General features: G+C 43.2%; 1 protein-coding gene and 2 pseudogenes across 1 annotated transcript in view; 2 read left to right on the top strand and 1 right to left on the bottom strand.

The window, feature by feature from the left end:
- KIAA1217 (KIAA1217 ortholog) overlaps positions 1-27,180 on the top strand; it is a 669,685-nt gene that overhangs the window by 196,042 nt on the left and 446,463 nt on the right. The window lies entirely within an intron of this gene.
- LOC102533843 (fascin pseudogene) lies at positions 4,490-5,746 on the top strand (annotated as a pseudogene).
- Positions 20,979-21,893, bottom strand: LOC102534109 (RNA-binding protein Raly pseudogene; annotated as a pseudogene).

The raw sequence follows: 27,180 nt of genomic DNA, 5'->3' as shown, positions 1-27,180 counted from the left end.
GCTGAGGTTGGGTCCAACGATATGGAAAAAGATGGGAAGGAGGTGGTTTTGTGTTGGAGATGGAGAGGTTGGAGACAGCATATCAGTATCCAGCATATTCCGTATATTACTTATTTGCTTATTGCCTTTTTCCCTCTCCTGGAATATGAGCTTCATTGGGGCTCAGGTTATGTTTTCTTTACTGTTGCATTTCCATGATCTGAAACAAGGCCTAAGATATAGTAAGGGTGAATACTCAGGTATTGAATGAAAGCATGCTTTTATAAATATTCATTTTGCTGTGCCAGTCACTTCACTAGTACCGGAGTGTCTATGATGAAGGAAACTGCCTTGGCTCTCAAGAAACTTGCACTTGAGAGGTGAACACAAAAACAGGATATTACCATTGATGTGAAAGGTACTACTGTGAAAGCAGGAATTCAGGAAGTACCTGTGTGGTCCTGTGAACCTAATCCACCCCTGGGGAGGCAGAAGGCCTTCCTGGAAGAGGCAAGAACATCAAAGCTGAGACGTAGGCCTTATAGCAGAGGCCAGAAAAGTTGGAGGGAAGGGCATTTCAGGCAAAGGAAACAAGATGAAAAAGATTGACAAGTAAGAAGAAGCAGAGCAAATTCAGGGAACTCTAAGATTTTCTCCTTTTTTTTATTTTAATTTTTTATTTAAGTATCATCGATTCACAGTGTTGTGTTACTTTCCGGTGTACAGCACAGTGATTTATTTATATATATAATATATATATAATATATATATAAATATATATATATATTATATATATATTCCTTTTCATATTCTTTTTCATTATAGGCCATTATAAGGTTTTGAATATAGTTCCTTGTGCTGTACAGTAGGACCTTGTCGTTTTATCTTTTTATGTATAGCAGTTCGTATCTGCTAATCTCAAACTCCCAATTTATCCCTCCCCACCCCATGTCCCTCCACTAACCATAAGATTGTTTTCTATGTCTGTGAGTCTATCTCTCTTTTGTAAGTAAGTTCATTTGTGTCCCTGTTCCTTTTTTTGAGTCCACATATAAATGAGATAATATGATATTTTTCTTTCTCTTTCTTTCTGGCTTACTTCACATAGGACAATCTCCAGGTCCATCCATGTTGCTGCAAACGATATTATTTTATTCTTTTTTATGGCTGAGTAGTATTCCATCGTACATGCATACCACAACTTCTTTATCCAGTCATCTATCAATGGACATATAGGTTGTTTCCATGTCTTGGTTATTGTAATTAGTGCTGCTATGAACATTGGGATGTGTATTCAAAGATTCTCCTAATGTTCTAGTTTTACTTTTGAGAAAAGTGAAGGTCAGAAAGTAAAATAATTGGCCCTAGATCTCAGTGAATCAAGATTCCAGCTCAGTTCTATCTGCATTCAAATGCCACAGCTTTTCTAGTCTGCTGTGTATATGTAACCTCACAGACCAGACTCTTTTCATGTATCCAGTGCTCCCTTCCTGTTTATGTGGCTTTCCATGTGGAAATCATTAATCCCCTTTCTTGCCATTGAACATAGTCCTTGGGAGAACCACACAGCTAACTTTTTTGTTTTCTTTCCCCCACACGAAGCAGACTGGGGCCAAGATAAACATATAAAAATTTGTATCCACTTACTTAGGACACCAGACATGACTTTTGTGGGCTAATATGTACATTTAATCAAGGTAACTTAAAGGATTGGAAGAATTTATGCGCCATCCAAAAAGGCTGATTTTCTCCTGGGAAATAGCTTGCACACAGGGATTACCATCCTTGTTCCAAGAGAATGATTGCTCAACAATTGTTGGACCAAATTCTGTAATAAGCAGAGACTAAGCAGTGGAACACTGGGCTTGTGTCCAACTGATACCATGTGGACACACAGCACTCATCCTCCATCATCTGTTAGCCAGCTTTGCCTTCTTCTGGAAACTTCATTTGTCCTTACCCATAGAACCACACTTTTTTTTTTTTTGAGGTGGAAATGTTTCTGTCCTCTTATTTTACATTTATGCTATAGCCATCACCACCCATGTGCTCTAGACCTTTCTGTCTCCCCGTCATCTCTGTGTGCTCAGCAGGTCTCTTGTAAAGGTAGGAACATGGTGAAATTCAAGTCTGTAAAAGGCAGTCCTGCTGCGATCTTTTCTTGAAACCACAAGGGGCTGTAATAATGTCTACTGCTGAGAGAAATTGCCTCCCATCAAGTGCTACAAACAGGGCAATTCTAAATACCCAGAATCAGCTGGGGATTCAAGAGTTCCTCTCTCATGGCAGTGTTAACAAGACTCTTCAATACTCTTCTTGGCCCTTTTCTTCCATCTAGGAATGAGGCACTAGGATTTGGAAGATCCAAGTCTCAGCTTTAGCTCTGCCATTTAGGATTCCTTAGCCACCTCCAGCCTCTGTTTCCTAATCTACAAAATGGGGAGAATAACACTGGACTTGCCTGCTTCATAGTGTTGTCATGAGGAACAAATGAGCTAATATGTGTGAACCTGTAAACCATAAAACATTCCATAAATGTAAGCTGTTAATATTATAATTATGATCCATAGATTGAGATACAGTTGGGTGTTTTCACTTCAGCTCTCTATGACCAGCCATCATTTCAAGCAGGAGGACTTGGCTCGATGATGTAGAAACACATCGCTGAGTGTCAGTAGCATCTCCATATCACCTGACTGCCTCCACTCACAGAATGACAAATGGCAACAACACAGATCTCAGGGATTTCACACGGGAGGTTCTAATAGCGTCACTTCTTGTCTGCTTTCCAGAAGACAGTGGAGAAATTCTGTAATTCTGTTCATTTGATGACATCTTAAATATTATTAAAAGACTAACTTTAGGACTGGGCTCTTAGCAAACATCAGGTACATGGTCTAGAAGGTGTCACATAATGGCTAAGGGTTCGGTGCTCTGGAGTCTGCCCAATGTTCTAACAGTATTTTAGTTGGGATTGCACTTGTTTATGCTATCAGGTCAAATTAATCTTGAAATATTGGTAGTTTAACCTACTGTAAGTTTATTTGATCTCTTACGTAAAATCTGAAGCAGGTCAGTAACAATTCTCTGCTCCATCTTCGGTGTCTCAGGAATTCAGGCTCCTCCCAACTTGAGACACTGCTATCTCAACATATGACCTCCAGATTTGCCAAGAAAAGGGGAAAAGCTAGTATAAAATTGACCCACCAGCTCTTGAATGCCTTGGCTGCGATGTGCCGCCCACCCTTCCCATTCATGTTGCATGGGCTGGAGAAGTCTTCTAGTTCTGCCTAATTACCAGCCTGGGTAGCATGGGCCACCCATGTTGCCAGGAAGTAGTGGGGACTCACTATGAAGAAGCATTCAGGGTCTCTACTGTACCCACTCTCTTCTTAGCTAAGGGAGTTTGGGCAAGTTAGGTTTCCTTATGTATAAAATAGAAGTAATAGTAATTTCTCCCTCACGTGGCTGTTGGGCAGATGGATCAAGTGAAAATGTACATAAAACACTTAGCAGAAGCCCTGGCACAGAACACGGACATAATACACGTTAGGTGTGATTGCTGTTAGTGATTCAGATTGGCCTAATAGTCAATTGTATTAGGAGCTGATTTCGGAATTATTTCAAGGAGAGCCTTCAGTGCTAAAATAGTTTATTTCCAGGAGGCTTTGAGGTTTTTTTCCAACACCGATTGAAACATTATGAGTTTCATAATTTCTTAGTGAAGCTCTTCTCTTGCTATAAAACCAATATTCTCTTGATGTAGGTCAGTTTTCTCCAAAGACCAGATGAAAATGCATTTGTGTGATACGGTATCAGCTGTTTGAAGGGTTGGTCATTTTCTGTGTCAATTGACCAAGACCAAGATGTGATTTTTTTTTTCTTTCAGGTGCCTATTTTGTTTGTATTTAAAACCAACTGGAGCTTTCTTTCTCTAGTAAGTCAAAATTGCCAGAAAGATTAGACCAGATGTATTCAGCAGGCAGAAAAATTCTTATGCGTCCTGGCCACTGGTTCACCCCTCAATGAAAAGCGAGGGAAAATGAACATGTACTGATTACCTGCTCTGAGCTCTTGATGTGTCATTTCATTTAATCATCGCAGTTCATCTGTGAGATTGGTACCATCCCTCAGTTTGTAGATGAGAAACTGAGTCTCGGGGAGGAGATCTTCAGAGCTAGTAAATGGCAGGTCTTGGATTTTGAGCCATGCTTTGAGGGAGGGGGGAAAAGTCATCAGAAGAATATACACTTTGCAATGAGAGAAAGGTGAGTTTGAATCCTGGTTTTGCCTCTTACCAACACTGGATCTTGATTAAGTTACTTAATCCCGTTTATCCATCTGTACATAATGAAGGAAGTAATATCAACAGTAATGACCAGTGGAGCACCGCTGAGAGCGCTCGCGCCGAGCGGCGGCTGCTGAACAAAGGAGCAGGGCGCAGCCGCCGCGGGGACCTGCCGCCGACCTCCCGCGCCGCGCTGGGGCCTCCCGCTCGCTCGCAGCCACCATGACCGCCAACGGCACGGCCGAGGCCCTGCAAATCCAGAACTGCTGCAACAAGTACTTGACGGCCGAGACATCTGGATTCAAGGTGAATGCGTCGGCCAGCAGCCAGAAGAAGCAACAGATCTGGTAGCTGGAGCAGCCTCCCGACGAGGCGGGCAGCGCAGCCGTGTGCCTGTGCAGCCACCTGGGCCGCTACCTGGCGGTGGACAAGGATGGCAACGTGACCTGCGAAGATGAGGTGCCCGGCGCCGACTGCCGCTTTCTGATCGTGGCACACGATGACAGCCGCTGGTCGCTGCAGTCCTAGGCGCACTGGCGCTACTTTGGCGGCACCAAGGACCGCCTGTCATGCTTCGCTCCGACGGTGTCGCCGGCTGAGAAGTGGAGCGTGCACATCGCCATACACCCGCAGGCAACATCTGCAGCCTGGCCCGCAAGCGCTACGCTCCCCTGAACTCGAGGCCCGCTGTCGAGATCTCAGTGGACGGCGACGTGCCCTGGGGTGTTGACTCGCTCATCACGCTGGCCTTCCAGGACCAGCGCTACAGCTTGCAGACGACTGACCACCGCTTCCTGCGCCACGATGGGCGCCCAGTGGCGCACCCCGAGCCCGCCACACGCTCGAGTTCCGCTCTGGCAAGGTGGCCTTCTGCGACTGCCAGGGCCACTACCTGGCGCCGTCGGGGCCCAGCGGCACGCTCGAGGCGGGCAAGGCCACCAAGGTGGGCAAGGACGAGCTCTTTGCCCTGGAGCAGAGCTGCGCCCAGGTCGTGCTGCCAGCTGCTACTTTGACATCGAGTGGCGTGATCCGCGGATCATATTGCGTGCATCCAATGGCAAGTTTGTGACAGCCAAGAAGAATGGCCAGCTGGCTGCCTCGGTGGAGACAGCAGGGGACTCGGAGCTCTTCCTCATGAAGCTGATCAACCAGCCCATCATCGTGTTCCGCGGGGAGCATGGCTTCATTGGCAGCTGCAAGGTCACAGGCACCCTGGCTGCCAACCGCTCCAACTAGGATGTCTTCCAGCTGGAGTTCAGGGACGGTGCTTACATCAAAGATTCCACGGGCAAGTACTGGATGGTGGGCAACGACTCCTCGGTCACCAGCAGCAGTGACACCCCTGTGGACTTATTCGAGTTCTGCAACTACAACAAGGTGGCCATCAGGGTGGGCGGACACTACCTGAAGGGGGACCATGCTGGGGTCCTGAAGGCCTGCGCTGACACCACTGACCCCACCACGCTGTGGGAGTACTAGCCCTGCAGCCCGCCGCCCCGTCCCCACCCTGCCCAGACCCCTCCTGCTAACTCTCTTCTCTATGTGGGCTCTGCCGCAGGTGGCGAGCCCCTTGCCTTTCAAACTGGAAACCCAGAGAAAACGGTGCCCTCACCCGTTGCCCTGTGTGGCCTCCCCCAGGCAGGTCAGCGGCTGTGGCCTGACCCTCAGAGGGACTTCAGATCCTGCTGCCCTCTCTCCTCTGCCCTGGGCGAGGCAGGAACCTTTCTTCTGACTTCAGATGACTCTGAGCCTTAATTCCCTGGAGGCCAAGGAGAAGTGGAGGGCTGGGAGGACTTCCCAAGCCCCTGAGTGTGGCGAGGTGTGTAACTGGAATCTCCTGTCCTCTCCTGAGAGCTCCCCGCCCCCAACTTTCCAGGAGCCAAGCACTTGCCCCAGGCCTGTCCGAGGGTGGCCCTCCTGGGGCACCACCCCTGCATCGGGGGAAAGCCGGACAGCGTGGGGCTGGAACCAGGGTGTGCCCCTCCTGCGCCTGTGCCTGGCGGAGGCCCAGCCTGGCAGCCATCCGGGCCTGCCCCCTGCACAGGGGGCCTTGCTCCTGTCTCTTTTCTTTCACCTGGCCTGACTGGAAGTAGAAAATGACCAAATCAGTATTTTTTTTAAATGAAATGTTACTGCTGTGGTAGCCTCAGGCAAGCCTGGTAGTAGCCATGAGTGGGCCAAAAGGGGTCTTGTGGGGTTTTGAGATGCACAGCATCTCCGGGCCTCAGTGTCCTCTGCCTGTCTAGTGGTGGGGCAGGTGAGGTATCTCCCCGAATCCAGAACCCACCCCCCACCTTCCCAGGGGGCTCTCACTGGCCCAAGGCCTATGTCCCCATCTGGTGGTGCTGGGCCTCAAACCACCTCAGCCAGAGCCCCCGGTGTGATCGGTGCTCCTCCTATGACTGGACTCCTCCGTCTCAGCGTGATGAAGTGGGGCATCACTCTCAGCCCAGAGCCCTGTGGAAGCCACTGGCCCCTAGCTCCCAGCCCTGCCCCTGCCAGCTCCCTCATCTCCGGTTAGTGTCCACCATGCATCTCACTTTGGGTGTCTTGGTCTTTTATTTTTTGTAATTGTCATTTGTATAACTCTAGATGCCCATGATAGTAGCTTCAGACTGGAAAGAGCAAAATAAAATAATGCAAGTCTGCAAAAAAAAAAAAAAAACAGTAATGGCCAATACATATAGGGCTTATCGGCAGGAAGTTTTACATGGCTTACTCTTCCAAGTTCTTTTAATGCACTTTATGTATATTAACCTAATTAATCTACACAACTATGTCATTGAGATGGGCAACATCATTATCCCCATTTTACAGAAGACAGAACTGAAACACTCAGGGATTAAGCAGCTTGCCCAACGGCCATGTCCGATGGCCAGTAATCAGTAGAGTGTAAATTCAAACCAAAGTTTTCTGACTCCCCGCCCCCTGCCACCCCACCACCACCCTGTCTGAGTCCTTAGGTCCCAGCTGTCCTCTGTTCAAGGTAATAATGCTGGCAGAACAAATTAGCAAACACATGAAGTGCTGTGCCCACCCACAGGAGGGCCTCGGTGAATACACGTCATTATCAACATCATCTGCAATACTGACATGGTATTTCCAAGGGGGGTCTTCCCTCTGAGAAGGGGCAACCTGGCCTGAGGACCTCTGACCACTGACCTAACTGTGAATGACTCTTCATTCCCTTAATCCATCAAAATGCATCCCTCTCACCCATTACATAGTCATGAATTCTGTCTTTCTGTGGAACAGGCATATGTAAATTCTCTTATCTTAAGAAAAACAAATTTGGGGTGGGACTGTCCAGTCTCCATTAGTCTATGTCAGGCAGGTTGTCTGCCCAGTGGAAAGGCTGTGGGTGATGAAATGCAAGGAGATTAAGGACCCAAATCATGGCATTTGAGACCATCCCCCAATAGGTGTGTTACTTGAATAGTTTAACTGCTTGGAGATTTTATCATATATTTGGTTTTTGCTAGTGGTGAGCGTAACTATAATCTTCATAAACTGATTCACCATTATTCCTCTTGTTAGCTCGAATCGTTAAGAATGATTCCTCGTTTCCTTTTAGTCCATTTCATCACAGAATCTAAGAGATGGAGAGAAGCGCTCTTTTCAGATGAGCAGTTAAATGGACAGGAACAATAAGAGAAAATGTGGAAGGCCTGAAATCTCTAGACTAGTTATGACATCTGATGACTTTGGAGGAAACTGTAAGAGGGAACTACTTGCTAGCTGAACGGAAAGATAATACACTATTATTGACTACAGAGAGCAGTCATATAAGTTTCTAGGAAAATATTTCCCTAACCTCCAGGCAAAAGCATAGACTCAGTGAAGACAGATAACTCTCAGAATCGTTTCCTTAGGTGAATCCATAAGGGAGCTACAATTTATGAACACGTCTAATGGCCCCATCTTCATCTTCTTCCTCTAACACTGAATAAAATAAAAGTCAAGGTTAAGGGAGAACACTGTCTTTCTTGATAAATTTGTGCTCCTAGATCTTTTGACAGATTCTTACCCCACATTTAAGACCTAAAAAATATACAGTACACACACACACACACACACACACACGCACAGTTGTCTTAACATTACTGCCTGTCATATGAATGGCTGCATGTCTTTGGTAACTTATGGGAACGTTATAGCTGTTCAATTCAATATACATCATTGAGGACAGGTTATGTTCAAGGCGGTAAGCTAATTACCTCACTGCATTAAAAAAGATGTCTGCAGCAGTCACCCTGACGCACCTTCTAGTCAGTTACTAAATGCTGTGATCTCTACTGGGAGGACCCTCCCCATCCCACCTCCTCCCTGCCTTTCCTTTACCACGGATGACTCAGGCCTGCTTCTAACCCACCTCCCCATCCTCATTCCTGCCTCTGAACAGCAGTCTGTCCTTTAAGATGTAAATCTCATCATGCCACTCACCCCAGTGAAAACTCTTCAGTGGTACCCTGCTGCTCGCAGCTTTACGACCCTAGTGACTCTGACCTTGCAGGGCCCGGGTGTGCCTGCCAGCATCCCCAGGTTCCCACTCCAGCGCACTGCTCTTCTCTCTCACTTGCTCTCAGTCATTTCTTCAAATGAACCCTGTCCTCCTGCCCCATGAACTTTACACATCTGCTCCTTCTGCCCGCACAGCTTTCCTCCCGAGCCAACTCCTTTCCTCCTTTGCAGCACTCTGTACTTTTCTCACCCACCCGCATCTCCATCATCACTGTTTACTCACACACGTAATTGTATAATTAAGTTGCAAGTCCCACAAAAACAAACTCACAAACCGTCATGAGGAGGTGATTGCTGTATCCCCCGCACCGAGCACAGGGCCCCACAGGTGGAGATGTTATATGTGTAGAATGAATACAAGAAAAAGCTAACTATTCTTGGAGAGAAGAGGATGATTTGCAACTAACCTAGCAGAAAGAAAGCAATTCTGTGGAGTACAGATAAGAAAGCTATTCATCCCCTGGGGTGGGACTGAGGAAATCTCCATCCATTAAAGGGGACTGGTAAGGAGGAGCAGAATTCAGATACGCAAAGTAGAAGGAAAGTTCCTCCCATTCAAAGAAAAGCATGGGAGGCAGCCCTTAAAGGCCACATCAAAAAGTTGGGACAAGCCTTAAAACAAAACACAGCCTTCACTGTCCTTGGGAGGGAGAAGGGCATGATCCCAGATGATTTTAGCAACACTTTCTAGGTGAGAAAAAAAAAAAAAAGCAGAAGAGAAAGCCTGAACTAGGCTAATGGTGCAAATATAAGCAGGGAACAGATTTAAGAGATGGTGCAAACACCGAGATTTCCTCTCAATTTTAAATCAAGTGCAAGTTTAATATGAGTTTATTGAGAAGAACTATGACTTTTCCCCTGTAAATGGTTCATTCATTTGAAATAATTCTTTTTAACTTTTCCAGGAAATGAGAGAAAGAGAGAGATAGAGAAGGATTTTTTGGTTGATCATTTCCGTTGTGAGAGAGATGAACTTAACCCCACGAGCTTAGGCAAAGTGGAGACTTTATTGGCTGACTGCCGTGGTGGGGAGAGGCTCACTTGCTGCCGGAGGCTCTTTTTATTTCTTGTCATCATTCATCTTTGCTTTACTTTGGGTATCAGTTTTACCCTTTCAGGCACTTTGTGAGCTTTTTCTTGCAAAGGTTGTCGCCATGCTTCCTTTAGGTGCTCTTAGCAACCTCCTGGAGAAGGGCTCTCAGTGACCTAGCTGGGCTTCACATCCACTCCCAGGGCTTGGAAGATGCATTCTGTGGCAGCCACTCTCTAGAACACTAAACTTGACATTGTCTGCTGGGACGGCTCTCTGAACAAAGATGGGCTCCATTCAGGAAAGGAGGAAAAGGCCTGGTGAGACGATACAGTAGATGCCTGCTCCGTACACTGTGGCGCACAGCATCCGAAGTGCTGAATACTGTCACATACTGGCGGACCGCAGATCAGCACAGCTGCTCACATGCCTCTTCGTGGCCTTCATTCATTTGTCTAATGACCCAAAATATCGTCTCTGGCACACCCCGCTTGCAATTTGAAAAATAATAGAAAGTCCGCCTTTCCCCGTCCCCTCTTACGGAGCTTGGGTTTGGTTAACTGAAAGATTACGCTCTTCTTTTAATGAAGTTGGAGAGCTTCTCATTCCAGAAAGTAAAGAATATTTGTGCAGAAAAGGAAATCACTGAACATACTCTGTCTGCTGCTTCTGATTCTACTTTGTTTCATGGTTGAATAATGACCCAGAGAGCTAAGGGGAAATAAATAAATGGAACCAATATTTCACTTCAGAAATTTAAACAAAGCAAAGCAAAAATCCATTAAAATTCCGGGAATCTAACCCAGTTTGACCCACCCTAATGGGTTCATTAAGGCTTTATTCCCTATATGTTGAAAATGATTCATTTTTAAGAACAGATGAATATGGGTTAATTGCTCAATAGTTCATCTTATATTTCATGTAATCATGCTTACATTATTTATAATAGCAAAATAAGATTTGACAGCTGTGGATTTGAACAAGTATATCTGAGGACAGATAATTTAAAGCATACTATATTTAAAAGAGATATTGTGATATTCCTAGGAAACCAAAACCACTAAAATATGAAATTACAATGCATTAAGAATGTTCAAATTATATTTTTATGGATTATAAATTGTAGGATTTTTACAAACCCTCCAGGGAATTTTAGAATTTGCATTGGAAGCCATTCTGTAGAATTCGTAAAACACTTCAAATGTAGGAATTTTCACGGGTCACTAAGGACTTCTGTAGGGCCCCATAAAAGTGCAATTTCCATAAAATATGATATTAATACATTTTAGTTTATTTATCTTTGTGCCTTTCCTCCAGCTGTAACCTAACAAGCAGCCCATCTTTTACTTTTTATGTTATACTTCCTTAGGGTTATACTCAAATATAAACCTAAACATTCATTTTGTGTCACCTGGTCTTTTGCAGTCCATGTTATCCAAAAATAATATTTGAAATGGCACTGAGAAACATTTTTCTGAAACGATTAGTCAACAATGCCATGGGTTGGGAGCAGGTTGAAATGGAAACTTTCAAACATCTCTGAGTAAGAATATTATATTGCAAGAAATGTCATGATTGCTTCTATAATTAAAAAAAAAATATTCAGCAAGCATGGCATTCACAGTTGTTCCCATTTCTCGCTATGTGTACTGTGGTTTGGCTGGTGAAAGTGCGCTTTCTCATGTGTCGTCACACCTAGAAACTATCTTAAAAATAATTTTTTAATGTGGCAAATTGAATTAAACATATCTAATTCAGCCCAGAACTGTTTTTTTGGGAAGCAGCTGGGTGAAGATGGTGTATGGGTTTGCTAAGGCACCTGTAACATAGCTTCACTGACTGGGTGGTTCATACAAAAGGAAGTTACCCTCTCAAGTGCAAAATCATGGTGCCCACACAGGGTGGGGTCTTTCTGAGGTCTGTGACTGGAAGGTCTGGTTCACTTGGCTTGCTGGTGCTTTTTTTCCCTGTGTCTCTTCACATTGTCTTTCCTCTCTGAGTGTCTGTCTTTGTGTCCAGATTTCCCCTTCTGACATGGATACCAGTCATATCAGATTAAGGTCCACCCTAATGACCTCATTTTAACTTGATTGCCTCTGGAAAAGACCTTGTCTCCAAATACAGTCATATCCTAAGATACTGGAAGTTAGGATTTAAACATATGAATTTGGAGGGCACTCAATTTAACTCGTAACAGATGGATTGCCTGTCTGACCACACAGACCCGCACTGGCCAAGGATCGTGTTAGACATGACTATCATGGAGAGTGGCTGAGAGAGAAGGTCCTAGACTTGGAGGGCCTGGATTACAATATTGCTTCTGATGCTTGTTATCTGTCTGACTAGAGACTAATACTTAACCTTTCATGATCTCCTTATTTTACATTCCCAACACAATGCATGATGTTCTAGTTTCTTCGTATCGTCACCAATACTTAATGTCTATTCTTTATTATAGCCATCCTACTGTGTGTGAAGTGGTAGCTCATTTTGGTTTTGATTTGCATTTCCATAATGCATATCATGTCTTTTCATGTGTTTATTGGCTATTTTTAGATCTTCTTTTATTAAGTGTCTAATCAGAACCTTTCCTCATTTTTCAATTGGATTATTTATCTTTTTATTATTGAGTTATCAGGGTTCTTTATATATATATACATTTTTCTGGATCCAAGTCCAAATATATGATTTTCAATTATTTACTTCTGTTTTGTGGATTGTCTTTTCACTTTCTTTGTAGAATCATTTGCAGCACAAGTCTTTAATTTTGTTGAACTTCATTTATCTATTTTTTTTTCTTCTGTCATTTTTGCTTTTGGTGTTGTAGCAAGGAAGTTTCTATCTATGGTCACATATTTGACTCCTATGTTTTCTTAGAGTTTTGTAGGTTTAGCTCTTACATTTGGTTCCATGATCCATTTTAAGTTAATTTTTACTTATGATATAAAAAAGGGATCCAACTTCATTCTTTTGCATGTGACTATGTAGTTACTCCAACACCATTGTTGAAAAAACTATTCTTTCATTGAATTGTCTTGCCAGAATCACCTTCTGAATAATCTAGAGTCAAATGCTGATTGATGGTTGATGAATTATTATGGCTTTTTTGTTAAACAAAAATTTCCTTTCTTGTGAGAGAATTTACATAGAATTTACACTACATTTCATGAGAAAATTACCATGTAGCTTTTTGTTACACTCCAGTTTTCATACACATTTATCAATATTAAGATTCTGCCTGAATTGAAAAGGCTCAATTTGAAAGGCTGTATGTCTTTGGTTTTCCTCTCTCATCATAAAATTGTGAAATCACTTTGTCAGCTGATGCTGATGAGTTAAAAAATTTTTTATGTCCTTGTTACTTATGTGCAGAGAGAATAAACTATAGGAGAAAAGAATAGCTCTAATGAGGAAAAAGGGAATTATTAAAGAGTTTTAGCCTGATCATCATAACCATAGCTACCATTTATTGAGCGCTTACTTTGCACTATGTATATAATCTAATTTAATCCTCAAAGCAGCCTATTTTAAGATTAGAAATCTAAGACTAGAAAGATTAAGTAATATCTCCAAAGTCATGTTATTTATAAATGGAAGAGCTGGGATTCAAAACCAGATCTACTTGAATTTAAAGTTCAAAGACAGCTAACTGCCCGTTCCTGAAGTGGTTCCCAGCCTCACAGAGGGCTTATACTGACATTCCATAAAATGTCATCATGGGGGAACAAATTCATGTATTTGTCCAGATAAAAGACATTTATTTTGCCCAGATGGAGAAAAAACAGTTACATTCATAACTTGCTGAATATACTTCAGACAAGCACAGTGTTCCCTCCTGCAAAGGTTCTTCTTTCTCACAGGCAGTCAGAGGTAATGATGACAAACTGGTCTCCGTTGTGAGTCTAGTTCTGATCTTGGTCAGCAATTTTTTTCCCCCCATGGAATCAACTTCTGATCAAGAAAGTATGACTCAAAAAAAAACCTCTCACATTCCAGCTCAGGAAAGAACTATGACAGCATGCCCAATGGGCTTGCATGTTCAACCCTCTGGAACAAGCCTAGAATCAGATGTTACCCAAATAACCTCCAAATACATAACCAATTTTTTAAAAGTTGAGAATGGAAAAAGATGTCATAGATAGAGAAGGCAATTGAAGCTAATTTATTGACTCAAGGAAAGATGCATTTGTGCTGACTGCGTGTGTACCCCAGGTTGAAAACCACAGATTAAAAGGTGTATTAGTCCCTAACTTTAAGGGGTCTCATTATTAATATGCTGCATAATGAAGGTTTTATACCAGGCAGAGGAGTAAAAGCATGCATTGTGAAGGACTGGGTTTGAAGTTTATGTCCAACAATTCCTAAGATAATAACCTTGGAGAAATTACAAAGCCTCAAATTTCAGTTTCCTTGTCCATAAAATGAAGATGGTATTAACTGTTAAATACATAGTCTGACATAGAGATCAGGGACCTGGACTTTGTGCCTATTTGTACCAGCATCCAAATCCTAGTTCTTTCTCTCATCAACTGTATGCTGTTGGATAAATAGCTAGCCTCTCTGAACCTCAATTTTTTCTTCTATAAGTGGTGTCTAATACAGAGGACTTGTGAAGATTAAGTAACATAACATGCATAAAGCACATAAAATTGAACTTGGCTCATACTATATGCATGGACCATTATACATTATTATTATTATATATTATTACATTTTACCTGTACCTTTTATTGTTTGTTATCATCACTGCAATTACTCCTACCGTTTCCCCTACGTGAAACACCTAGTAAGTACAATGCCTCCCGGGAAGAGTCACTCAGTATGTATTACTGTTCTTTCCCCACATCATAATTTTTAAGAATATTGATAAGTTTAGTGATTGTCTTTCCCTCCTATGGACAGGCATTGCCTCTTCAGCCATAACGAAAATGCAGAAAACTTCTGGGTCCTGTTCACGAGTCCTGGGTGTACCTATGTTCTGTCTTTCTCCTTCATAGTTAATTTCAGGGGGTTTCTGTTAATTACCCAAAGCTCATTGCAGAAAGCACGTGTCTCTGGGTCAGTGGTGCACACAGCTGAGAATCACAGAAGCAAAGTGGCAGGGGCGATGGCTTGCTAGCACCCCTTCTCCTTACACAGAAAGCACACATCTTCAATTAAGAATCTTGTGGAAGCCACTGGCCCCAGAGGCAGAGATTATTTTTATCAGGAGAAGTTGGCCCCCGAAACTTCCTTCACCAGCTGATTTTATGGCTCCTTTAATCCTCTTGTCTGGTTCCCCAGTTCCCTTCAGACGGGAAGTAAGATCAAGTTTCAGGGAAATGCTTGGCAGGCAGGCAGGACACATTTTCTAAAAAGCAAGCATCTGATGTTAAAAAAAAAAAAAAAACAGGCAAGTATCTGAAATGAAGATTTCAACCTGCTGTCCCCACAGCAGCATCTTCCAGCTTTTCCTTTCTACCCTGGAACAAAATTAGAAATACCAAAATTGTCTTTGAAAATAAAAGGTAAAAAATGAAGCCCTTCTTTGGTCCTGATGCAAATGCACAGGTTGGTGCCTCCTTGACTTCTTGTATGAGTCACAAGGAGCTCGCAGAGAGGGACTCAGATCACTTACCAGGAAGAAGTGACTTCCCATGGAAGATGCTACTGATGGGAGGAGACATGAGGGTCAACTACTCCTAGCTGGCTTTGAGACACCGTGGTTATACTCAACGCCTCGCGGGTACAGAAGCCCCACACTGCCACCAAACAATACACCTCCATACTGTGTTGAGTTCCTGGAGATTTCTGATTATCTTGCTTTCCTCCACTTCTGAAACCATCACAGAGGATCCCTGTGTAGGAGTTCTTTATCTGGAAATAGAGATGGCCCCATATCATTGTCGCAGTCCCATGCCCAAGTCCCTTACTGACCCACTGCACCCATTTTCCAGACAACTTGTCAGGGCTAGCCATGCAGATTCGAGGAACTCACCTGTCTGGGTAGGGACTGCTCCTAATAGCAATTCCTGCCTCTCCTTTGATTCATCCTCCACAGATGCAGAGTGAATTCAGAGACTCCCATCTCAGTGCCAGAACTAACCAGATCAACCAATCACATCCACTCATTTACCGATGAAGGCTTGAAATGTCTTAGGGAAATAAAGCAATTAATCCACAATCATCCAAGCAGTTTGTGGCAAAACTGGCGCTAGAAATCCAGATCTTTCTTCATCATTCCCAACTGCCTCTTTTCCTGTAACCAAGCAGTGGGAATTTACTGAGTAACAGCTTAACTGGACGTATTCTTCCTCTACAAGATTATAAATGGTCTAATCCCAAATGAACTGCAACTGTTAAATTGTTAATAACAATTTAGGCATATTAAAATATGATAATCTATGCCCAAAGGCACAGCTTCCATTTCTAGGCAGATGACACATACGTCTATGCCAGCATTCTCCCTCTTGACTCAGAACCACATAATACATTGTACACAAGATAATAGCCCAGAATACTCAGTCAGTGCGTATTTAGTGAGTGCCTCCTATAGGTTCAGTGCTCTTCTAGGGGTTGTAGAGGAAAAGAAAAAAAGAAAAAAATTGTCAACATAAACATAGAAGAATGAAGTTGCTAGTGGAGGAACTTTAGAAGAAAGAAGTCCGAAAGCTTTGGTTCTCAAAGACGTGCTGGATTTTGAAATGCCTAATGGCTGCTGGTAGGCAAGTGGGGAACAAAGATTTTATATATAAAGTCCCACTGAAGACGATGCTGTATCACCCTGACCAGGTCAAAGGAAAACTTTTGATGTTTCAAGATGAAATATGCTCTACTTTGCTTAAATCAAGACTCTGTGTGTGTGTATAAATTGTTCTAAGGGTGCACAGGAGCAAAGTCATTTGCAGTCAGAGAGCTCATAAAACCCCACGGGACACCGCTTGCTTTCTTAGCAGAATAATAGCTAAAAGTTAAAGATGATTATGACTTTTAGTCTGCGAGCCTTTCTGCTGACAGAGGTCTTTTTCACATATGTTTTATATCTAAATGGAACGTTAGGTACCCTTGCAAAAAATGTCGTCTCTGGAATTAGACCCTCTTAGTTCCATGTGGATTATTTGCCACCCAGGGTTTGAAAAGACTTTTGATTTTGTTGTAAGAAGACAGGCACATCACTTTTTTTTTTAAACTGAAGTACAGTCAATTACAATGTGTCGATTTCTGGTGTACAGCACAATGTCCCATTATGCATATACATACATATATTCATTTTCATATTCTTTCTCATTAAAGGTTATTACAAGATACTGAACATAGTTCCCTGTGCTATATAGAAGAAACTTTTTTTTTTTTTTGACAAGCAGACCTTGAAGTGGTTTCAAAGTTTGTCAAACTTATTTTCTTTAACCAGTGAAATGCCATCTTCCAGCCCCGGTGTTTAGAATGGTATGAATTTATGTAACTCTGAAGTTGATAAAGCACTTTCATTTCCCTGCTTAGAGAGGAGGGGAGGGCAAGTATTATTCCTTTCATGTTACAGATGAAGAAGCAAGCTTCAGAGAGGTTAGGCCGCTTGCCCAAGGTTATACTAATAAGTGGCAGAGTTAGATGAGGAGATTGGTCTTTTCCTGATTTCATCCAATGCTTTCTGTCATAGTCTAATGGCCTGGAGTTAGAAAAAAGGGAGGAAGATAAAGAAAGGCAAGAGTTAGGACCGATGGATACTTACTAAGGTAACCCAGCTTCCCAAAAAGCAAAACAGTTGGAAAAGAAAATCCTCTGCATTTTAATATGTTTTAAAGCCCTCACCAGTGTCATATAGAATGTAAAATTAATGAACACCTGTAAAAGATTTCATTGTCCAGCTCCCTGGGGCCATAATTTAAAGTTAAAGTTATTTTCTATATTAATAGCTGCTCCCAGTGATGTTTCCTTTTCCATTAATGCAGATGCCAGGTAATTTGGAAGAGACCAAATAGACCTGGAGGAGTAACTCATATTGCTCACTCAGCAGCCCTCTAATTTGAAAAGAGAGCTCCAGGAGCAGGTACTACCATTGGGACCACATCTGAGGTCGTTAGAGGCACACGAGCTACACCTTAACAACAACATCCCCTATTTCTTATCCTTCAGAAAAAAGCTTGTGGGCTCCTAGTAATTGTAGAGTAGAATTTCATTATCACAGTACTCCCACTGAGTTTCTCTTCCACTCCTCATTTCTCAAACGTTTTCCTTAAACACAGTTGCTTGCCCCAGCACCGATAAGGGAGCAGGGTGATACATTCTGCTCGTAAAAGGGCAATGATCATCATCGTGGTGATTTCGGATGAAGAATGGAAACGTCCGAAGTCTGAGAGCCGAGCTGAGTATTCAGAGGCATCCTTGAGATTCTGCCAACTCTTCAAGGCATTCTGGAAGCGCTGAGGCTGCAGCTCCCTCCTTTAACCTTCAGCCTGAGCTCCCTCAAGGAAAAGAGTATCTTCTGAATGTTCCCAGGTTCTTTGCTCCCCCTGCTCTTCTGATCAGACATAATTATTTCTCTGAACAGGAAATGCAAGAAATATGCTGGTGTATTTTCTGACATTGGTTTGAAGCTACTCTGATCAATTAACCTAAATTGGAGCAGAATATCTCAGATGCAGTAAATGTTTCACTTTGAATTCATGTTGGGCCTTTGTACATGCCTGCCTCTTTCCTGTCCGTCTCTAAGTTGACCTTGATGCACAACACTATGGAGAATTAAGGGATTAGCTGTAGAAATAATAGACTCTAAACATTTCCAGTAATATATGCACCCCCTTGTATATAATAGACACACAGGCATATACTTCTACACAAAATGCTTTAAGAACATACACAGAAAATGCAAAGTAAAAGATGATCTAACTACACATGGGAGTTGTATTTTTCCTTTACTTTAACGGCTCATCTGAAGTTGTTCCTTAACCAAAGTTTTAAATTCTTCTTATTTATTTTTGTTGTTGTTGAAGTACAGTCAATTACAATGTGTCGATCTCTGGTGTACAGCACAATGTCCCAGTCATGCACATACATAGATATATTAGTCTTCATATTTTTTTCCACTAAGGTCCTCTTATGAGGCCACTGGACTAGCCATCATGTTCCACCCACCATTTTCTTTCTGATGGTCCTGTTAAGATATGATAGGGAGGGAGAGTCATCTTCATGAATTTTACTTTTATTATTTGTACTTGCTGATTACCTGGGTTGCAAAATGAGCAAGACACATGGGTGGTGGTAGAGTCTCATGTTCCCAAATACCTGGAGCATCAGGTAGAGAACAGCGGGGTGGAGACCCAACTGTATCTTCCCCTCAAAGTCATGTCTCCAATGAATGACTTTGTGTCTTTTTTAAAATACATTTTTATTGAAGTATGTCAGTTTTCAATGTTGTGTCAATTTCTGGTGTGCAGCATAATGCTTCAGACATACAGGAACATACGTATATTCGTTTTCATATTCTTTTCCAATGTAAGTTACTACGAGTTATTGAATGTAGTTCCCTGTGCTGTAAAGTATGAACTTGTTGTTTATTGATCTCCAGCAGCCAGTCCTGGCTCGTCCCTGCCGGCTCACATCTAGGGCGGGGGATCGCAGGCACCTTCCACGTCGGTTTTCTTTAGTTCTGTCACCCAAGCGGTTGCCACTTTCTCCTCTGAGCCTCGAGCCTCAGAAGTTCCGCTTCTGTCCCCGCTGACCTCCTGGCTGGAGAGGGGGTGTCCTGGCGTGAGGGTGCCTTTCTTCCTGTGCCGCTCCCTCCCTGCAGGACCAGTCCTGCACCGACTCTTTTTTTCTATTTTTTTTCCTTACTGGATTTTGAGAGAACTCTTCTGTATTTCAAAGTGAGAGATACTCTGCCAGAGTTCAGTTGGTGCTCTGTGCAAGTCAGTGGGTTTGTAGCTGTAATTCTTGGTGTCCTTGTGGGAGAGGGCGAGCTGTGAGTCTCTCTATTCCATCTTGGCTCAACCTGATTAAAATGCTTTTATATAAAATCACTTTGAACCACAAAAAATAGAAGAAGAAAAAAATATGACTCTTCCTCAACATTACTTAGACTTAGGGACTTGACATCTTAGTGGAATCTTAGACGTGATTCTCACTGAGTCCTAGAGAAGTTGACTGATGTGCCCAAGTTTACGTAGCCATTCCCAGCGGTGGCACAACTGATGTTCAAACCACTCTCTGCTCATTCTCACTCTAGTAAAATTTATATTTTAAGGTGGAAAAGTGTTGCATTCCTAAAGCATGAACAACTCCACATTTTATGCTCCCTTAAAACTTTTTCTCTTCATACCTTTCTTAAAGGAAAGTATATTGTAATAAAGTCTCATGTGTGCCCTTCCTTTTTTTCTCATTTAAGATAATTTTCTTAACAATTGTATTGTAAAATAAAACATAGGTACAGAAAACCGTGCAAAACATTTTTATTTGTTTGTTTTCCCAGGGGAGATTTGGGATTATTCTTGCCTGACCCTTAGTGATGCTTGTGGTTCTCAGCCCTGCCTCTCCCTCTGCACTTCTGTTCTCTTCCAGCTGATGCTCTACTAGGGAAGCGAACTTCCCAGATCTTACTCAGCCCCACTGCCTCCCGGGCCCGCCCATCTTTGTGTTTCTGGATGGGCTGCTGCAAAGCTCTCATCCTGGGACTTTTCTGTGCTGATTTCAACTGATTTTCTGTTTTAAAATAAATAATTTATTTCTTACTCCTCATCTCCTTGCTCTGCCTTCTGGAGGATTTCTGTCACTTTATCCTCCAGCTTGGTGATCAATTTTTAAGTTTTTAATGTTTAAGCTTTTTTGGGGGGGATCCAATCTCTTTATTGTCAGGGTCCCCTCCCTGTGCCCCACTCCCATCCAAACCTATAGAGAAACCCCAAGCTGGGAGTGTCCTGCGGAGGAGAGGCAGATTGTGGGGAAACTCCACACTCTGCCCTCTCGCCTGGGCAGTGCCAACAGGGACAGTGCATGAGGAGGGGATGCCAATAACTCCACCTGCAGAGAACGTGGCACTGGTTGAGATGTGTCAGGGAGAAGGTACCTGCTGTCAGCTCTCCTCTGGGACCTGCTGGGGATGGCACCGGAGGGGGGGGTGCCCAGCTTGAGGTCTGGTACAGTGCACACCCTTCTGCCAGTGTCCATCGCCCCTGCCAGGCTGGCTGCTTACTGCAGGGCCCCATCCTCCGCATCGGTGTCCTGGCTGTGCTCCAGCTCCTTCCTGCTGTGTGTTAGCAGCCCCTTCTCATCACCATCATCTCAAGCCTGTGCTTCTCCCTGGGATGTGCCTGCTTCAGAAGCTGTGTCCTCCTTGGGGGTGGGGGGGGCGGGGGGGCCGGCTGCTGCCACCACCACTGCTGCTGCCACTGCCGCTGCCGCTGCCACCACTGCTGCCGCTGTCGCCCTTGTTTTTGCCATCTGGATTAGCCTTCTGCTCCTCGGCAATCTGCTCCAAGCGACCCAACAGGGCATCAGTGTTGGACGTGATCTGTGTCAGCTCCGTCTTCATGGTCTGCAGTTCACTGCTCTTTAACTTGATCTTGGCTGAGCCAGTGGTGATGGCTGAGGTGCGGGCAAAGAGCTTGACAGGTATGGTGGTTTTGACATGCTGGACCAAGGGGACTGTGACGTGGGGTCGCTTCACAGGGGCCGCCCTGGGCACTGGCACTGGCGGCAGGCGTCCCCGTCGAAGAGGCTGTCGTAGAAGTCGTGGCGGTAGTAATCATAGTCAAAGCTGTAGCCACTGTATATGGCAGATGCTGCTCTCTTTAGCCCCTTGGGTCTGCTGGGCTTGGGCGCTGCAGCCATGTTGATGTCCAGGGTCTGCCCGGCCAGCACCCGCCCATTCTCTCCCAGCACAGCTGCCCGGGCATGGCGCTCGTCGGCATACTGGACAAAGGCATAGCCCTTGTGCACAGAACAGCCGGCCACACGGCCACACTTGAAGAAGATGGTCTCCACACCTGACTTCTTCACCACAGCTGTGTTGAGGTTTCCAATGAAGACCCGAGAGTTGATGCACTTGGGGTCATTCTTGTTGGTTACAGCGCTTGGCTGGATCTTCAAGGACGTGGTGACCATCAGTAGCAAGGCTGAGCTCGGCCAGCAATTTGCTCTTTTGGGGTTGCAGGGTCAGCACCAACTGCCTCAGGGAACAGACCTCACCCGTGCTGAGGGGTCTGGCGGCAGCCGAGCGGCTGGGAAGGAGGCGGTGCCGCCGCACCGGGGGGCGGACGGGAGGGGGGCGGGGAGGGACGGAGGAAGAAGGCGGCGCCCCCCCACCCCCCGCCCCCCGCCCCCGCCCCAGCTTCTCTCCCATCAGCCCGCCCCGCACCCGCGCCGCTCGCGCGCCCAGCCGCACTGATCAATGTTGAAGCTTTTTAAATGTTGGCAGTTTTCATTTCATTTTCCAAGAATTATCTTTTGTTCACTGACTGTTTCTCTTTTGTAGCCTCCTGGATTTATTTTGTGGAGACAGTATTTTCTCTCTCTGATGATAGCGTGGAATATATTTCAAATTTTCCTCTATTCTCTGCGGCTTCTTATTTTCCCATGTGATCTTTCTTCCTGGTGTTTGTCTTGGTTTGTCCTTTCCAGCAGGAAGCTTTGCTCGGTGTCAGGTGACCTGGGCTATCTGTCCTGAAAGCCTGACTGAGGGTTCATTTTGGGAGGACTGGCTGTGCTGACAGGTGAACCTCACTGTCAGGTGATCCGGGGACTGTTCAAACATGACAGATGGCAGGTGGCATTATTTGGAGACTCTCTTTGAGGTCTTAAGTTTCTGCAGGGCAGAATCATCCAATTTAACTGGCTGACAGCGTTCTGGAAGCAGGACCAGGGAAGGTGTCCAAAGATCCCAGCATTCAACATGTAGAGTTTTATCTCATCCCATTTTGAGCCCTTCTCTGCCCAACAGTCTTCACTCCTGGTGCTTTGAGTCCTGGGTTCATCCAGAGAGAATGCCTCAGATTTCCTGTGGGCGAGGTGTGCTGGGTGGATGGAGAAGGAAGGGAGAGCCATTTGGTAAGGCATCAGAGAAGCCCACTACTCATTCAACCATCCCCCTACTTCGGCTTTGTTCCCCTACTGTATCCCCCAGCTTCCTGGTACCCGGTGTCTCCAAGAGCCTTGCTTTCCTTGGTTTTGGAGGGTGAATCAGCTGGCTCCCTATTGGCCTGGGCCCTCAGCAGCTCTTGAGCCATAATTCTGCTCTGTTCAATCTGTCATCGCTCCTCTTTCCTTTTCCCTTCCCCAGTGTGTGTTAAAACTTCTCATCTTTGCTGTTTCCTCAAGTTTTCCATGTCCATATGGTTAATGCCTTCTTAAGTTTTGCAAAAGAGAGGAGATAGGTGGGTGTGGTTAATTCTCTATTTTAAAATCTGGTATCAGCAGGCTTCCTTTGCCCTCTCAGTATTAGCCATTATCTCCATAAAGGAACTTTAGTTATATGGTCAGTTGTTCAAGGTTGCTTTAAATATTTTCATTTATATTTATATTTAGATCACAGTCTAGAGAAATGCTGTTTGTGTGTCAGGGGATCCTTTAAAAAAAACAGAAAACTAATTACTTGCTCTGATAGCCATGATTTTAAACTGGTTAAGACATTTATCAGTAACATGTATGAGATTAGTCTTGGTACACTTTGAAATTATATGGAAATTTTGTTTAAAATTCAGATATTCATTTCAAACTATGGCATTTTAGATTGAGTCTTCATTTCAGAGAAATTTTCCTGAAATAATTTTTTGAAGTTTTAACAACTTCATCTTAGAATTATAAGCATAGATTTCCTCTTTGGAAAGCATTTGCTACATTTAGTCAGCCAAAATTTTGTCTCATGCTCCTTGATCAGTTGTGAAGGCCCCATTTTTTTTTTGTACCAGTAGTGCTTTTTGAACATAAAAGGGCTATTGGTGACTTTTAATTCAGAGATTAATTTTGATTCTGCAAGCCTTTGTCACACCCATAAGCAGATGAGGGTCTATTTCAGAACAGCTAACAACTTAATATGGTTTAAAAAAAAAAACTATTTTCTACTCTCTGCAAGGACTTCAGTTTTAATTATTTTATAATCAGAGCAAACGACTTTATTTACCTGAATGGCTTATGATTTCCTCCTGGAAATGTGTGCCTTTCTTCATGCACACAAGGACAAGTGTTAATTGCAGGCAAGCTATACTGTAAGATACCTGCAGGTCTCTTAACCTAGTGGAGAACTGTACGTGGCCCTGAACTTTTCATTCCTAGTCATTTTAGAGGGGTTGCTCATGAAAGTTCCAATTATAGTGCAAATACACCAGGAACATTTCCAGCTGCTGTTGTCTTGGGATAATTAGAACCACTGAGTTCAACAGGGCCTTAAAAGACAAGGACAGGTCAGTTATAATGGGACCAAACCAAAGAAAACAATGGTGAGTGACATACTCTCCAGCGTGGAAGAGGCGCGGCGGGTAGGAAGTGGGACTCCCCCAAAGCTGACTGGAAGTGGATGGGGTGCGCCATGTCCTGGAGTAATTCGTACTGATGCTCCTGAGATCTGGCAGAGACCGTGTACTAACCAAAGCTCCCCTAGTTACAGAGCCCACCATGTGTTCAAAGTATCTGCATATCCAGTATCTCCTGTTCTTTCTTGCCAGCAATCCTCTGAATTCAGTGAAGGAAGAGAACAAGTCACACTTTATCAAGAAGGAAACTGGGTACCAGAAAAACAGCGTGATCATCCCCAAGATCCCACCGCCAAGAATAAATAAGGGGAAACCAGCATTAGGACCCAAGTTTCTGGCTCTAGGCTGGGGCTCTTCCCTAGACAATGTTTTTCAAAAGACTGCCTGAAAAACCCCTAAGAGTAGTAGAAGTGGCCAGCAGACCATGAGCTTTTAGAGGGCAGTGTCAGGGTGTGCAGGTGGAGAGAGAGGCTGCTGACAGTCATTTTGAAGTTAGTCATGCGGTGGTCTGATCAGCATCATTTTGATTGTTTTAAGTACAGGTAATCTCCAGTTCCAGGGTTGGTTTGCTCCCACTTCTTTGAGGCCAGTTCTCAGAATTATGGCAGCTTATGTCCTGGCTGCTGTCTGGTCGTCACATAGTTAACTTCTTCTACCTGGTGAAGTTTTAGTAACTACAAGACAGCTCAAAGGATATGGCTCAGAATATTATCTGTAGCCCTTGAGGAGGAACTAAAGGACTTTGGCTTTATTTAATGACTAAACAATCATTATTTTGTCCTGTTTGACTGTTTCCCTTTGTTTCTGTATTTTCTTCTCTGATTATACTTATTCTTTGACTTAAGTTTTTCTGTAGACAAGAGGCAGGTGGAGGACATGGTGAGGGACAGCGGGAGAGATCTGTCCTGTGAAGGACCCCATAGGTCCTGCTCCATTTCAGGAGGACACTGAACACTTGATCTAAGTCACAATTTTGTAGTAAGCTGCCTAAATCAATGATGTCACTTCTGAAATGTGGCTTTACATGCTCCCTGTCTTCCCACAACAAAATTATGAGGAGTGAGAATGAATGCAAGAGAAAGTCTTCCTTTGAAAACACATACAGATTGCTGCCTACATGCATTACAGAAGGAACAATGCAGTGTCTTTTTACTCATTAATTCATTCACAGATACCTTTTACATATCTATTGTGTGTCAGATAATGATGCTAGTGGCCAAGGATGTGATTTTTGCAGTGTTAACAAAATGATCTAGGGATCCTGGGTGTCCCTGAGAAATTTCGGGTGGTATTCAAAGGCCAAACTATTCCCATGATAATACTAAACAGTTACTTGCATTTTCACTCTTATTCTTAATATCTTAACAGAGGAAAGAAAACCTATAGTTTATTATGCCAGACATTAAAAAGATTTCCAAAAATGTAAAACAGTGCCCTTCTTCTCACTATTTTTTGTTTTATTTTGGAAAAAATACAGCCATTTTTCATAAGTATCATGTTTATGTTACTATGTAATGATTTCATTATTATTTTTAATGAATTAGTAAATTAACATTATTAAAAATTCACAATTTTGCTTTCCATTATGGTAAATATTGATAGATATAGCCCATATAAGCAAAAGCACACACTGGTACCCTCCAAAAATTTTAAGAGTATAAAGAATCCTGGAAATGAAAAGTTTACAGACTTACTGAGGGAGAAAATTAAAGCAGGATGTATTCTACCCTTTTGGAGATTATATTGAACTATCTGTAGGCAGCCCCAAAACACTCACTCTTTTCTATACACCACCCACTATTGTGAGGGCTGGAAGCCTGAGAACTCATTTCCCAGAATCCCTTACCAGGAGGGCTTCATATTAGATTCTGCCAATGAGACACATTCTCACAAGATGTAGAAAATAGACCAAAGCCAAAATGTTTCTCCATGGGCAGGTGTCTGAGCTTCAGCAGATGTAAGACTTTTTTCAGCAGCTCTCAGTATTGCTGTAATCATTGGCTTCAGTGATTCTCACAGCCCTGAGCATCACTAATCATTTCCTGTGGTTCCAGAAATTTCCTGACTCTCTTAAAGCTAGTGGCAAACTTGAGTTGTTCTTCTCCTATGGTTTCAACATTTCTGTAACCCTCAAATTCTCTTATTTATATCTCTTTCTGCTTGGAATACCTGGAGAGGTTTTGTTTTCCTGAGCCAGCTTACTTTGTGGCTGGAGAGTCAAAGGCCAAATAAACAAATAAATTACAAAGTGCATGCAGACTATGATAAGTACTATGAGAGAAATAAAATGAGTGCAGAAGTAAAGGCTAAGAGTAGACACTCTACTCTAGGTTAAAAGATGTATACATCAGAACTATATAATCTGTTCATTTATGATGCTGATTTTTTTATTGAGTTATAGTCAGTTTACAGTGTTGTGTCAATTTCTGGTGTACAGCACATGCTTCAGTCATGCATGAATATACATATATTCATTTTCATATTCTTTTTCACTGTGAGCTACTATAAGATATTGTATGGTGCTAATTCTGTATCTGTTTTTGGTTTTCTAAGAAAGTATTCAGTTCTGGGGTTTTTGTTTTGTTTTGTTCTGTTTTGGGGGGGTTTTGTTTTCGTTTTTGTTTTTTTTGAGTTTCAAGGTATGAGGAAATGAAATCATAAAAGTATATCAGAGAAATGACATTGATTTTCAGAAATTAATACCAGTGTTCCTTGTCACCATGATTTGTGAATGTGTTATAAAATTTTACAAACTCTTACCATATGGACATGTTTTACACAGAAATTCTCAGGAACATAATTTAGAATCTTATTACAGAATAGCTTGATATAAAACATTGATTTGGTGATGTGACTAATGAAAAGCAAAATTTCCATTAATTTTTTTATTTTAATTTCTGAGAACATTTCTACTTCATTAACTC

This window comes from Vicugna pacos, chromosome 35, assembly GCF_048564905.1.
Source record: "Vicugna pacos chromosome 35, VicPac4, whole genome shotgun sequence".
Taxonomy (NCBI): Eukaryota; Metazoa; Chordata; class Mammalia; order Artiodactyla; family Camelidae; genus Vicugna; species Vicugna pacos.
This window is presented reverse-complemented; position numbering and strand designations above follow the sequence as displayed.